The sequence below is a fragment of the Callithrix jacchus genome, chromosome 6 (assembly GCF_049354715.1).
Source record: "Callithrix jacchus isolate 240 chromosome 6, calJac240_pri, whole genome shotgun sequence".
NCBI classification, from domain to species: domain Eukaryota; kingdom Metazoa; phylum Chordata; class Mammalia; order Primates; family Cebidae; genus Callithrix; species Callithrix jacchus.
This window is the reverse complement of record NC_133507.1, coordinates 91,876,948-91,891,198: the sequence shown is the minus strand read 5'-3', so window position 1 is coordinate 91,891,198 and position 14,251 is coordinate 91,876,948. Positions and strand designations below refer to the sequence as shown.

The 14,251-nt window shown below is 37.8% G+C and overlaps 1 protein-coding gene across 8 annotated transcripts in view; it reads right to left on the bottom strand.

Annotated features, from left to right (window-relative positions):
* The window catches only part of LOC144576666 (uncharacterized), a 489,614-nt gene that overhangs the window by 453,768 nt on the left and 21,595 nt on the right, over nucleotides 1–14,251 (bottom strand). For 4 of the 8 annotated variants that reach the window (XR_013518956.1, XM_078327895.1, XM_078327893.1 and 1 more), the window contains exons 3-4: nucleotides 10,799–10,875; nucleotides 4,414–4,552 (exon numbers count right to left, since the gene is read on the bottom strand). The exons of 3 other annotated variants lie outside the window; for them this stretch is intronic. The gene's annotated coding sequence lies outside the window, so the exon portion shown is untranslated. The remainder of the gene's footprint in view (nucleotides 1–4,413; nucleotides 4,553–10,798; nucleotides 10,876–14,251) is intronic. One more of the 8 variants, XR_013518957.1, reaches the window with a different exon arrangement.

Genomic DNA, 14,251 nt, shown 5'->3' with positions numbered 1-14,251 from the left:
TCTAAAAAATAATTTATGGAAGCTTTAGAAGTCAACTAGTAAAACCTTATTTCCCACAGAGGAATGAATCTCCTGTGTGACATCTTAAATTGATATTTTCTTTTTTTTTTTTTTTTTGAGACGGAGCTTCACTCTTGTTACCCAGGCTGGAGTGCAATGGCGTGATCTCGGCTCACCGCAACCTCCGCCTCCTGGGTTCAGGCAATTCTCCTGCCTCAGCCTCCTGAGTAGCTGGGATTACAGGCACGCATCACCATGCCCAGCTAATTTTTTGTATTTTTAGTAGAGATGGGGTTTCACCATGTTGACCAGGATGGTCTCGATCTCTTGACCTCGTGATCCACCCGCCTCGGCCTCCCAAAGTGCTGGGATTACAGGCTTGAGCCACCGTGCCCGGCCCGATATTTTCTTCTATTCTTCAAAGACGAAACACATTCACAAGTAGCTTTCCCTTGATAAAGCTGATTATTAGAAGAAGAAAAAATCTCCCCTATATGGACTTACACACTCTTTCCTAGAATGTACACTTTATTTAATACAGTAAACTTTTAGGACTTCTTTTAAGATCATAATCTGTCCACAATCTTCCAAGAAATCCTAGAAATTTTTCTTCCTCTATCAAAGAAATTGCATAACAGAATCATTTGTCCATTGTCAAAAGTAAGTTGCCTCTTCTGATTCTGAATCAGCATCAGAATCACTTGCTGTACCAATTCATAGGCTCCACTCCAGATCTAAAGAATCTGTATCTCTAAAAATAAGACTGGAGAATCTACAATTATTACATATCAATAAAAAAGTTAAAAACAGAAATTTTTTTAAATTACACTTTAAAAAGATCAGAAAATCTGCATTTTTGTTTCTTGCACTCACTTAAATCCTTGAACTAGTGCCTAAATGATAGGGTTAAAACTCTAATATGGATTCGACCATCTTAAAACTACCTCCTAGAAAAATGTTCTCATTCTACAAGGAAAAAAAGAACATCATTATCTGAAAGTTCCATAGTCCCCAAAATGATACATTGACATAGCTGTAGAAATCCAGTGCTTGGCTAATACTTACTCTGTTGGGGACAAATTGTCCAAGTGGTTGCAGTCTTCACAGAGAAAGTACACAGAAACAATGAAGAAAAATCTAGCACCAGACCCAAAAGGTTGGGGGTGAGGGCAATCCTATGAAACGCTGCTCTCATTTTACTCCATAAATATGAAAAATACTTCAACATACTTGACATTTAAGAAAAGCTTGTTTTATAATAAATTTTGGATTCTTGAGAGGCTTTTATAAAATTTTGTCTTTAGTAGCACAAAGTAGAGTTAATCCAATTCTATGAGCCTTAAGCCAATATTCTAGTACGCACTTTGTTAGAAACCTATGATTGAGTTCTAGACTAAATGCCAAATGTATCCCAGGGTTTAATCTTTAGATGGTTCTTCTTTTCTCTATTTACATTCTCTTTTGGTATTCTCATGGCTTTCAATATCACCGGTATTCTGATGACAGCTAAATTCTCTAGTTCAATTCTATTACCCGAACTCTAAATTCATACTCAATTGACTATTTGACATTACTGATTGGATATCCAATACACATCTCAAACTAAATATTTCTAAAACTGAATGGGTCATCTCTTTCCAAACCTGGTCCTTTTGAAAGCTGTGCCATCTTAGTTAACTGCAAATATATCTTTTCAATTACTATAAACATCAAACATAATTTCTCCCTTTCTTTTTCACCCCAAATTTGATCTTTCAACAAATCTTCTTGGCTCCTCCTTCAAAACACATCTAGAATCTGACTTCTCACCATTTCATCCTCTAGTACTTGATCTGAGCCACCATCTTCTCTTGCCTGGATTATCGTAATAGATTTTTATCTAGTTTCCCTAGTTCTATACTGTCCTTATTCTAATCCATGCTTGACCCCCAAACCCAGAATAATCCATTGAAAACTAAGCTCAAGAATATCATTCCAATGCTCAAAATTCTTCAGTTTCCTCATCCCACTCACTCAGGTTAAAAACTAACATCTTTACTATGACCTATAAGACCCTACATAAATCTGGCTCCTCATGACCTCTAAGATTTCATATCAAACTATTCTGCATCTGGCTCATGCTGCCCCAGTATTCCTAGCTCTGGTCTCCCAATGATGTCATCATGTTCCTGCCTTAGGGGCTTTGCACAGGCTTTCTTCAGTTATTCTCATTGCTTACTTCTTCCCCTGTTTAAATTATTGCTCAAAAATATCACTTTCTCAGTCGATAACTCCCTGACTACCCTGTTAAAATGTACTTAGTGCCCAAAACTACTTGCCCTTTTTTTCTGCTTTTTCTTTCAAGTAATGTCACCTTTTAATATACTCTATAATTGACCTTTTTTTTTTTTTGAGACAACATCTTGCCCTGTTGCCCAGGATGGAGTGCAGTGGCACAATCTCAGCCCACTGCAACCTCTACCTCCCAGGCTCAAGCCATCCTCCCACCTTACCATTTTCTTTTTCACTTTTATTTATTATCTACCTTATTTCAGTGAAATATATACACTCCATCAAAGCAATCATTTTTGTTTTCTTTTTTTCCCTCTGTCTCCACTGTTGTATTTCCAGTACCCAGTATAGTTCCTAGAACAAAATAAGTTTTTAAATAAATGTTTTTTGAGTGACTCAGTTAAGAAATAAAGAAGTTTAACTGGCTCTGTGTCCCTGATAGAACAGGTCACTTAACCTTAAAACCTGTGTATCCTCATTTGTAAAATGTGATTCATGATCCTTATTAAGGTTTTTTCCACACTATGAAATTAAAGTGATGCTCACAGGTCCATAGTTATAGAAGGAAACCCAGTGAAGTTCTGGGGCACAGCCTGGCTATTTGAAGACTATTGTAAACCACACTGTCGTGGCCATAAGAAATGCACCCAGTGGTTCCTGCAATAAAGACTGAGTTTCAAAACAACTTGGTGTCAAGGAGAATCTAAGGTTGCACTACCCTCTCTAAAATATCATATATACAATCTGTCTGATGGTTTCATCTTTATATCTTTTTTCCGCTTTGGGCAACCCAAGCAGTGTTCACTGCTTGTACTCAGCATGATTTTGTAAATGCTAGCCACACTACAGAGTTTAAAGGTATGAAATATCCAATTAAAATGACACTTCCGGTGGGAATAACTTTCAAAGAGTAGTAATATGACTAGACAATATTTAACAAAAAAAAAGACTGAGTCTAGGAGTCAAGGGAACTGGATCCTAAATCTGGTTCTATCACTGTGACTTCAGAGAAGTCACTTAGCCTTTATGCCTCAGTTTTCTTTGTCAAATTGGGATTTGCCATCCCTCAGAGGATAATTGTAGGGATTGCATAAAATAACAGATATAAAAGTACTTTTAAAGTTTATAAATGCCCTACACGTTTCATTCTTTTAAAGCACTAACAATGTGTTAGGTTCTGAAAATGACAGAGAATTAAATGTGATCTTTGCTCATAAAACTAGGAGATATAGTCCTTCCTATAGGTTCACAATTTACCTAACAGGATATGACATGATCACTGGGAGATACTCCACAGAAGAGGCTGTTGACAGAGTGGAAAGTCAGGCATATGCAATTACAATGTTGAATCCAATCATTGTCATGAGCTCAGGGTAGATATTTATAGATCATCACGGGGACCAGGAGGAACCTGACATTCTGAGTGGGTGGTAGGAGAAGATTTTCTCTGGAAAGGCAAAGTTGTCAAAGACAAAGTCACTTCCAACTTAAGAACTGGGTATTTTACAAGCTGTACAGTTCATCTATTTAACAGGCCCTAGCATTTGCTGCATACAGAAATTAAGTTTGGTTGCCATGAGAGCATAACAGATATTCTGAGTGCCACATTTGGTACCATCACAGCTGTAATCAGGACAGATTGTAATCAGAATACTTTTTTCTGGCTCCATAGATACTGACAAAATCCATGTTTTCTTTTTTCAGGACCTAGCTCAGACATCAAGGCTGATCAAATAAAGCACACATTCCCTTTGGCACTAAATTTGACTCGGCAGCATCTGTACAGAGATCCTGGCAAGTAAGAGAATCATTTTTCTAAGCCACGGCCAGTCCCTGGAAGCAAATCTAATCATAGTATGGTGTTCCAAGAGGGGAAGTGAGAAATTTTCAGAGATGGGCAGAAGGGAAGATACAGGAATAATCATAACAAGATCCTTACCAAGGAAAGCCATATCTAATTAAACTTTAGATGATCTACAGCAGCTTTGCAGTGCCCAAATAAGTGCGTGTAAAAATCTAAATACATGTGTTAATTAATGAAAGAATGAAACCTAGTCAGGTTCAGCTAAGTATCTATAATTGTATTTATTTGGTTGCAGAACCAGAACATTCAGCCTTTAGAATCACTGGGGATTGGCTCACCACTATGTAGAAGCACAACTGTTATTTCCGAATGCCATCCATGTAGCTCAGCCACTGAGATGAAGCACCATTTAGAAGCAGCAAATGTGTGTTCAATATTTCACCCAGTCTAATTTGGCCAAGATCACACAGATAGGTTCTACAAAAAAAAAGCATTATTGCCATTATCATTGAAATACAAACCTACTTTTGGAAGACAAGTGCCTTATAAATACACCAATTGAAAAATAAGCAAAGTATGCAAGTATGAAGAGATTTTTTTAACAGAAATGCCCTCTTCCTTCTGTGCCAAATCTTCTCTCTACCTTTAAAGTTCTCAAAACCTTTTTGTTTCATGTCCTTGAATCTGGTCCCATTAATGACTTTAGCTACACTTTAGTACTTATATAGAGAAACATCTCTTACGTGATACTGTCAGGGAATGCAATATCCAAGCTCTACAATATTCTGGCTACTGGAAAGACATGCTTTTCACATACCATATAACATTTCCAACAGGTTTCCAACAATAGTAATACATGATATTATATTACATCATATTATATTAAATCATATTATAATCATATATGGGTAGTTCTGGTGAATGTAGTATAATCTCCTCCTGGTGACTCATAAAGTACTATAGAATTGTGGTTTGTCTCAGTTTTATTGATGCTCACAAAAGCAAAACAACTATGCAAAAGTGCTGCTGAGTGAAGCACTATATTTAATAGATTGCTGCTAAACACAAGAATATCCTTGCCCTGAAACTGTCTGGTCTCTAGATAGTTTTTGGTGACCCTAGGCACTTGCTATCAACATAACAAGATCAGTCCTAGTTTCCCAGATCAAACAAGATAGTTGTATTTAGTGTATTTTTAATGTCTTCCTGTGATTATATTCATTTATGTTTCAAGTTTTTTTTTTTTTTTTTTTTTTTTTTCGTAACAAGACTCCTTCTTTTGTTTTCATTTCAGATTGTCTCCAGGCTACAAGATTTTATTTTTCCATAGCAATTTCTTCCCCTCAGTGTCTACTTTAATGCTATGTACAATGAGTTCTTCAAAAACTAGCCACTAACTGGTACTTACTGGTTACGTTTTGTAAAACAAAAATTATGGGAGGCCGTTGTTTTAGGACTGAGCTCCTGCACTAGTCCCTAACAAATCAGACCAAATCAAAATGAGGTCACCCATGCTAAATGGCACATAATCAAACTAAAGCTTTAAGGAATCAGACAGATCCCAAATGGACCAACTTTTCATGAAAATAGGAGAATCCAGTCTACCTGACTCAGAGTAACAAGGAAGTCCTCTCTGCTTGAACCTGCACAAAAAGTACCTGATGCTACATTATCAGTTATTTTTATTATTTTATTTTAGATGGGGTCTCACTCTGTCACCCAAGCTGGGGTACAGAGGTGCAATCATGGCTCACTGCAGCCTAGAAATACTAGGTTCAAGAGATCCTCTCCTCTCACCCTCCCGAGTAGCTGGGACTAACTACAGGCACAGATTAAGATGCCCAGCTAATTTTTTATTTTATTTTTTGTAGAGATGAGGTCTTGCTTTGTTACCCAGGCTGCTCTCAAACGCTAGACATTAAGCAATTCTGCCTCATCCTCCTAAGGTGCCAGATTTATAGGTATGAGCTGCTGGGCCTAGTCCCAACTCAGTTATTTTTCTATTGCTCTTTGCCTTGTCCCCACTTTACAAAATCCACTGTTCTGCCATTGCCCAGTGGGAGCTTTAGTCTGTTTTGAAGAATGGAAGCTGCTCCAATTCATGAGTCACAGATAAAAGCCAATTCCATCTATAACTAAATGTGTTGTAATTTTGTATTTTGACAATTTTATATGGTGAAAATAGTCACTGTTAAGTGAATAACCAAAATGTTCTTGTAAATAACTTAGATTTATGGTTTTCTAGTATGTTCTGCAGATCTGTGGGATTCTCTAGATGTGGTTCACTGACTATTGTGCTATAAAGAGGAGGCTAAATTCATGACTCTCTGTGTATCCCATATCCCTCAAGCTGAGCAACTCCGTCCTTATCGTTTTTATTTATTTATTGAGACAGGGTGTCACTCTTATCATCCAGACAGAATGCTCCATCATGGCTCACTACAGCCTCAATCTCCTGGGATCAAACAATCCTCCTGCCTTAGCCTCCTGAGTAGCTGGAACTATAGGTGTATGTCACCACATCCAGGTAATTTTTGTATATTTTTAGAGGTGGGGTCTCCCTATGTTGTCCAGGCTAGTCTCAAACTTCTAATTTCAAGTACTCCACCTGCCTCAGCATCCCAAAGTGCTGGGATTAGGGGCAAGAGCCATTGTACCTGGTCCTTGTCTGTTTTATATAGTGGGCTTCTATACAAGACAGTGTATAAATATGTTTTATAGCATAAAAATAGTTTGACAATAAGTAATGTTGACCCAACTGCTAATTGACAATAAATATTTCCCTTTGGTGACTCTACTTGCTTGTTGACAAAGCTACTGTTGATTAGTGGCAGTAATATTGTCAAGTCCTTTTTTTTTTTTGGTGTACAAATACTCTTAAATGCTTACCAATGGTTCAATACTGAATAAAGCCTATGTACTCCTAATGATTACTGTCCAAAGTAGCAATATGCAGAGCACTTAACTGACCTTCCACCCTATGATTCTAAAAGCTAAGCAAAAATGCTTGTTGCTATTTTGAAGATATGGGTTATAATTATTGGAGAAGCACATTCACATGCAGTTTGACTCTTCTCCGCATTGGAGTAATTATCCTGCATTGTAGCTGGAATCAGGGGATTTTGAATGTAGTAATGAATTGCTGCAAACCTTCCAAGAAATACAGAACCATATGTCTCGGGAAATGGGTTGGAGGCTGCAGCTATAGATAAGAATGTGGGAAGGGAATGCTAGTACTTCTAAAGCCAACTATGTAAGGTTATGAATTGAAATTCATTGCTAATGTGGATGAAGCTGGAATGTATTTTTTCCATGCTGTTTAGCATGGAATTTGTCATAGTAGCAGGAAATTGGATGCTAAACTTTTTAAGTTGCTTTCCAGTAATTAAAGAACAGAATGTCCAGATTCTTAGAATCTTCATACTAGAAGTTCAAATTTATATGTAGTTTATATTATCTGGATGGCTACAATTAGAAACTCTTAGAAGCTTTGGCCAGATAGTAAAAAGGCCAAAATATGAGAATGAAACCACTGAGAATTGAAATACAGAAGCTGAAAGTTGCCAACTGTAGAAGTTTCATATTCAAGAGATGTTTTCTTTTTCCTAAGGATATATTTTCTTTTTCCTGAGGAGATAATTTGTTTTTCCTGAGTAGATCTAAATCCCATCAAATAATCAAATGTAAATAAGAAAAATATAACTTAATCAAATCCATCTATAGAAAGAATAAGTTGTATTTATAGAAGCCCAGTAATTCAAACTGAGGCTAGAAAAAGTGGTATCAAAAATAAGTATTTATAAAAATTTACGCTATCCGAGAAGAAGAGAGACTATATCTAGGTCACCTGAGGTAAATTCTATCAATAAATAAGGGTGGCTCACCAATCTTACAGCCTTGTGAGACAATATTCTAGATCTCAAGCTTTCTTTCAGACTGGAGACAATCTTTTAGATTTCAAGAAAGAAAGAATAGATAAAATAGACATCTACAATCAGTTGACTTTAAGTAAAAGAGATAATCCTAGATAATCTGAGTAGCCCTAATTTCAATCACTTGAAAAGCTTTAGAGCAGAATGAGGTTTCCCAGAAAAAGAAATTCTATCAGGTTCAGCTTGTGTCTGAGAGTTCCAGCTGCCCTATAAATTTTGGACTTGTCTAACCAGCTCCCATAACTGCAGCCTGGGTGACAGAGTGAGACCCTGTCTCAAAGAAAAAAAAAATCCTTACTATATATTACCTATTGGTTCTGTTTTTCTGGTTGAACTCTGACTGAAATTCTCCATTTTGCCTGACAAAGTCAAAGACTTCATCAGAAACAAAGTAAATAAAGAAAGAGGCAAACTAGTGTCAAGCAAACAGAGGATAAAGAGGGATAAAGGTAATCCTCAATGATGGTAACTGACTAAAAATCCCTGGGACAACACTCGTGAACTGTATTCAATAGGATGTGTAACATCCATAAGGGAAACAGAAAGGGATACTTACAAGGTGAAGTTTACTCACACATGACAGATTAGTGGAAGTTAGTAGCTTGAGAGAAAGAAAAAGGTCAGAAAGATTTAAAAACAATATTGACAATAATTTTTTTTTTTGAGACGGAGTCTCACTCAGTTGCCTAGACTGGAGTGCTGTGGCGCGATCACTGCCACCTCCACCTCCTGGGTACAAGTGATTCTCCTACCTCAGCCTCCCAGTAGCTGGGATTATAGGAGCCTGCCACCATGCCCAGCTAATTGTTTTTGAATTTTTAGTAGAGACAGAATTTCATCATGTTGGACAAGCTAGTCTCAAACCCCTGACCTTAAATGATTTGCCCACCTCAGCCTCCCAAAGTGCTGGGATTACAGGCATGAGCCACCACGTCTGGCCTATTGACAGTAATTCTTAGTGACTAAGACAAAAGTTGTCCAGCAGTTTATTGGTGGAGCTATATAATTCTGCATGGAGTTCACTGTAAGCCCAGGAAGCAGGGACATCAGCGAAACTGTTTTGGAGCCTTGCATGAGCCACAATTATGCTTTTGCCTGAGATTACTATTAATATAAACTTCAAGTTCCAAAGAATAATCTAATTTCCATTGCAAAAGCTAAGGTAAAGAAAGTCTGAGCAAGGAATGCTTCACCATGGTTTGTTGTATTGGAGAAAATGAAGGTTTCTGAATAGGATTTAAAAAATGATCAAGGAAATGTGCCAGGAAGGAAAAGGTTTCCAGGAGGCAAAGGGGAATTAAAACATGTGTTGATAGAAAAATGCATTTAGTTGATGGAAAAAAATTCAGAACTATCAAGCTTGTGCTGTTGGGAATAAAGCTTTAGTACCAGAGTGACAACTTTGATATCTCTCAACTACCAGAATCTATAAAATAAAATCAAGTTATTTAGATATCAGCATGATTTATTTAGATATCAGCATGATGCTTTTTGCTCAACTTAGTCAAAGACTAAATTTAATGGAATTTTAGATATAAATTAGATTGCTAGGGAAAGGAATGCCTTCTGAAGTTCTGGATAGTCCAGAAACCATCAAGTAAGGAAATTAAGCAAGGAATTACAAGCAGTGCATTCTATCAGACCTCAGGTAAGTTTATGAAATTTCATTCAGGCAAATCATAGATCCAGAAGTGCATGAACAAGTTATAGATAGTAGTTACGGTTCTCAATGATCAAACAAGCAGTGGCTTCAGGGCCTCAAATGATGATCTGAGGTTTCTAAGGAAAGTTAGAGATACAATGCCCTATTCTTTAGTATATTTCATCTTCCAGTAATAAAAACAAGTGCATTTATATGTGTATATAGGGATAAGCACCATAGTATTACAAATTAGGCAGACTGACGCATGAGGCATGGTGGTACCTTGTTGATACAAATTGCTAAGGTACACCTTAGCAATTTTTATCAGTGAGAAAGGAGAAGCTGGTACTTTAAAGAACATAAGACCAGCCAATCTTGAACAGGTAGCTTCTGGGGGACTAGCCAGGAAATCCAATGCCCAAAAGTAAAAATATATGAAAAGCCCAAGGCTGAGTAACTAAGAGTCCCCAACAGTCAGGTAGGGAAAGCATCAGAAATCCATCTGATGTTGATTATAACTCATATCATAGCGGCCGGGCGCGGTGGCTCAAGCCTGTAATCCCAGCACTTTGGGAGGCCGAGGCGGGTGGATCACAAGGTCAAGAGATCGAGACCATCCTGGTGAACATGGTGAAATCCCATCTCTACTAAAAATACAAAAAATTAGCTGGGCATGGCAGCGCGTGCCTGTAATCCCAGCTACTCAGGAGGCTGAGGCAGAAGAACTGCCTGAACCCAGGAGGCGGAGGTTGCAGTGAGCCGAGATCATGCCATTGCACTCCAGCCTGGGTAACAAGAGCGAAACTCTGTCTCAAAAAAACAAAAACAAAAAGCAACACTCTTGTCATAGCAAGCTTTGTGCCAGGAGCCAGGATCCACAAGAGAGAGGATTGGTACAAGCCATATAGGAAGTTGGAATCACAGCCAAGGGTGTTGCAGCTTGAGGAGTATCTCAAGCCCAGCAAGGAAAGTGTAGCAAATTGATGATCTGAATTAATATGGTGGGTAACAGGGGAGAAACAAAAACCCTACAACAAAAAGTTCATATGCTCTAGAAGCTTGGCAGGGCCATGCCAATTACAAATCAGGAAGAAGAGTTATAGACTCTATCTATAGGTGGTGCTAAGAAAACTGCTTTTACCACCTGACCTGGTTAGGCTCCACTAGGAAACTGGAATCACTGGGGGCAGCCTGAGTGGTGCATTTTTGACTTCAGCGAGGTGGACCTGAACAATACAAAAGTAAAGAAAATGAGATCATCAAGGACAACAAGTACATATCTGCAACTACATAAAAAGAAGTGACTCGAGTCCTATTTCAAAGCTATTATATATGCTGAGTCCAAGGAACCCTTGAATCAGAGTTTTTAATGAATAGGGTTATGGGAGTTCTATGCTATACATTTCCAGGAACTGTACTCCTGAGCAGGTAAATGAAAAGAAACTTCTACACATTTACTCAGGTAGATATTTGTTCAGCATGGTAACAGTAATTGTTATGTTTTGAACTCAGTAACAGTTCATGAAGCCTACTCGATAGTCATGGAAGTGATCAAAGCAAGGATATAAATAATCTATACTCTTTACCGTAGCATGTAAAAACAATCTTTTATGCCCGCCTTTCATTAGCCTTTGAAAAAACTTGGGAAATAAAAGCAAATATTTGAAGAAGTCATCGGGAAAAGCAACTAGTCAAAAAGAGATTTTTAAACAGATACATCTTAACAAACTGGCTGAAGGTGTTTTTGTTGTTTTGTTTTTTTCCTGTTTCATCCCAAATGATCCCACAGTGATGGTGACAGGATGCTGAATGACAGGATATCAATCAGCACTTTTCCAAATCTGAGTGGGCTGGCATTCTACTTTCTTTGGTAAGAAAAGACTTAAAATGGATGGAAGCATGCCTTGGCCTACCAAAACAGCTTTATTCAGCAACCCAATCCAACTACTTTCCCCTTAGTCCACAGATACAGCAAACCTGGCCCTGGAAAACTTGGAATACATCTTCATCTGTCCATCTGTTACACTTGCAAGGGAAAAATTATGAAGTCATCCCGTATAAAGGCTGTCCTGATTCACAAAACATTCATTCAGTGGCTTTTCTTTATTTCATTTCTCAGAGTTCTACTTTATTTATTTATTTATTTTTTTGAGACGGAGTTTTGCTCTTGTTACCCAGGCTGGAGTGCAATGGCGCAATTTCAGCTCACCGCAACCTCCGCCTCCTGGGTTCAGGCAATTCTCCTGCCTCAGCCTCCTGAGTAGCTGGGATTACAGGCATGCGCCACCATGCCCAGCTAATTTTTTGTATTTTTAGTAGAGACGGGGTTTCACCATGTTGACCAGGATGGTCTCGATCTCTTGACCTTGTGATCCACCCGCCTCAGCCTCCCAAAGTGCAGGGATTACAGGCGTGAGCCACCATGCCCGGCCAGAGTTCTACTATTTAACAGCAAAAATTAAAATTCAAATATCCTTTAGTAGTTGGGATACTTTTTTTTTTAAGAGGATAGATAACTTTTTCTATCTAGTTAACGGTTTGGGGATAGTTAGGCACATCATTTCTGGATAAATAGATCTCCTCCAAAGAACCAAGTAATTTCTGCAACATTCGATTTCCAATTTAACCCTAATATAACAGTCAATGCTTTTAGTGTTATAAGAGGTCTGAAAAGATTACCTTGCCCTATCCCATATATTCTAACTAACACAAGATAAGTAGAAACATGCCTTCATTTTATGGAGTTCAATGCTATTCTCAGGTTTCACAGCAAATAAGAGAGTAGAGAATCCAGGACATCTATACCTCTTGTGGAGAGCCTTGATCTAACACACCATGCTGCTTCTCTTCTAGAACTGCAGCTGATTTAAGCTATGTTATTATAAACCAGGCCATAGACATTAACTCAGTAATTGAGTTCTATGAAATTTCCAAGCTAGATGAAGATGATTAAAGAGTGTCTTTTCAAAAACAACTTTATTATTAAAATTTAAATAGGCCTTGCAGAGTAAGTGTAGGTAATAATACACATTTTTCTTCTTAATAAAGCAGTAAATAATAATAGGAGTCATTGTTTATAATTTCTAATAGTCTCATACCAATGTGTCTAATTATACAGTTCTTTCATATCACAGTGAATATATTCTGTTTGGGGATAAAATTCAAGACCGTAATCAAAGAAACAAAAAACTGAAATCACTATACAGAAACATATGGGAGCACATGCTAGTGAAGTGTGGTAAAAAATTTGCATGTGTTCCCTGTGCCTTTTGGTGGATGAGATTAGAAGACATGATAAAGAATAATACAGGAAATTAAAATGGGATATTTCCAAATTGGAATAATAGGCTTTACACTATGCTACCCTTATTCCAGAGAAAGCCATCATTCTTCACCAAGCATAGCTAACCCAAAATCCTGTTTTTCTGAGGTAGCAGATTACCACTCAGTATACACTAAGAAGTGAGAAATGGTGCTTTTGCAGATAGCCTCAAGAAGATTGAGCGGTAACTCAAGCCAGCCTTTGAGAAATTCTTATTTCCAATGGGAAAAAAAAAATGGGGATATAGAAAATACAGTTTATTATAAAAAATACATTGTTATAGGCTGGGCGTGGTGGCTCATACCTGCAATAGAATACTTTGGGAGGCCAAGGTGGGTGAATCACTTGAGGTCAGGAGTTTGAGACCAGCCTGGCCAGTATGGTGAAACACCATCTCTACTAAAAATACAAAAATTAGCCAGGCATGGTGGCATGTGCCTGTAGTCCTAGCTACTTGGGAGGCTGAGGCACAAGAATCACTGGGACCTAGGAAGCAGAGGTTGCAATGAGCCAAGAGCACCCCACTGTACTCCAAACTGGGCAACACAGTGAGACTCTGTCTCAAACAAATAAACAAAATACATCTTGTTATGTTATTAAAGTTATTGAAGCATATATTTCTATGACATGTTCATGAAACTAGAGATTTGATTCTTTATGTTAACAGTGTAGACAAAGACCTCCATCCAGTAAATTATCATTTCTAATTCCAAGTGCATGTGACCATGGATATTCTTGTGTTAGTTTAGAAGGAAATTTTTTGGGTTTTATACTTCTTGTAAAAATGCAGATAATTTAAAACAAGCGCTATAAATTGTTTAAACACTGTGGTAACAATATTTAAAGGCAATACAAACTTTAATGACTGATAATACTTAGAAATATTTTGCCGGGCGCCGTGGCTCACACCTGTAATCCCAGCATTTAGGGAGGCCGAGGAGGGTGGATCACGAGGTCAAGAGATCAAGACCATCCTGGTCAACATGGTGAAACCCCGTCTCTACTAAAAATACAAAAAATTAGCTGGGCATGGTGGCATATGCCTGTAATCCCAGCTACTCAGGAGGCTGAGGCAGGAGAATTGCCTGAATCCTGGAGGCGGAGGTTGCCGTGAGTCAAGATCACGCCACTGCACTCCAGCCTGGGTAACAAGAGCAAAACTCCATTTCAAAAAAAAAAAAAAGAAATATTTTTATTTTTCAAAATTTGTCATTTTTAAAATTTTACATTTACAGGTAAGAATATTTCTGGAGTGCATGTCCAGACTGGAGCACATGTCC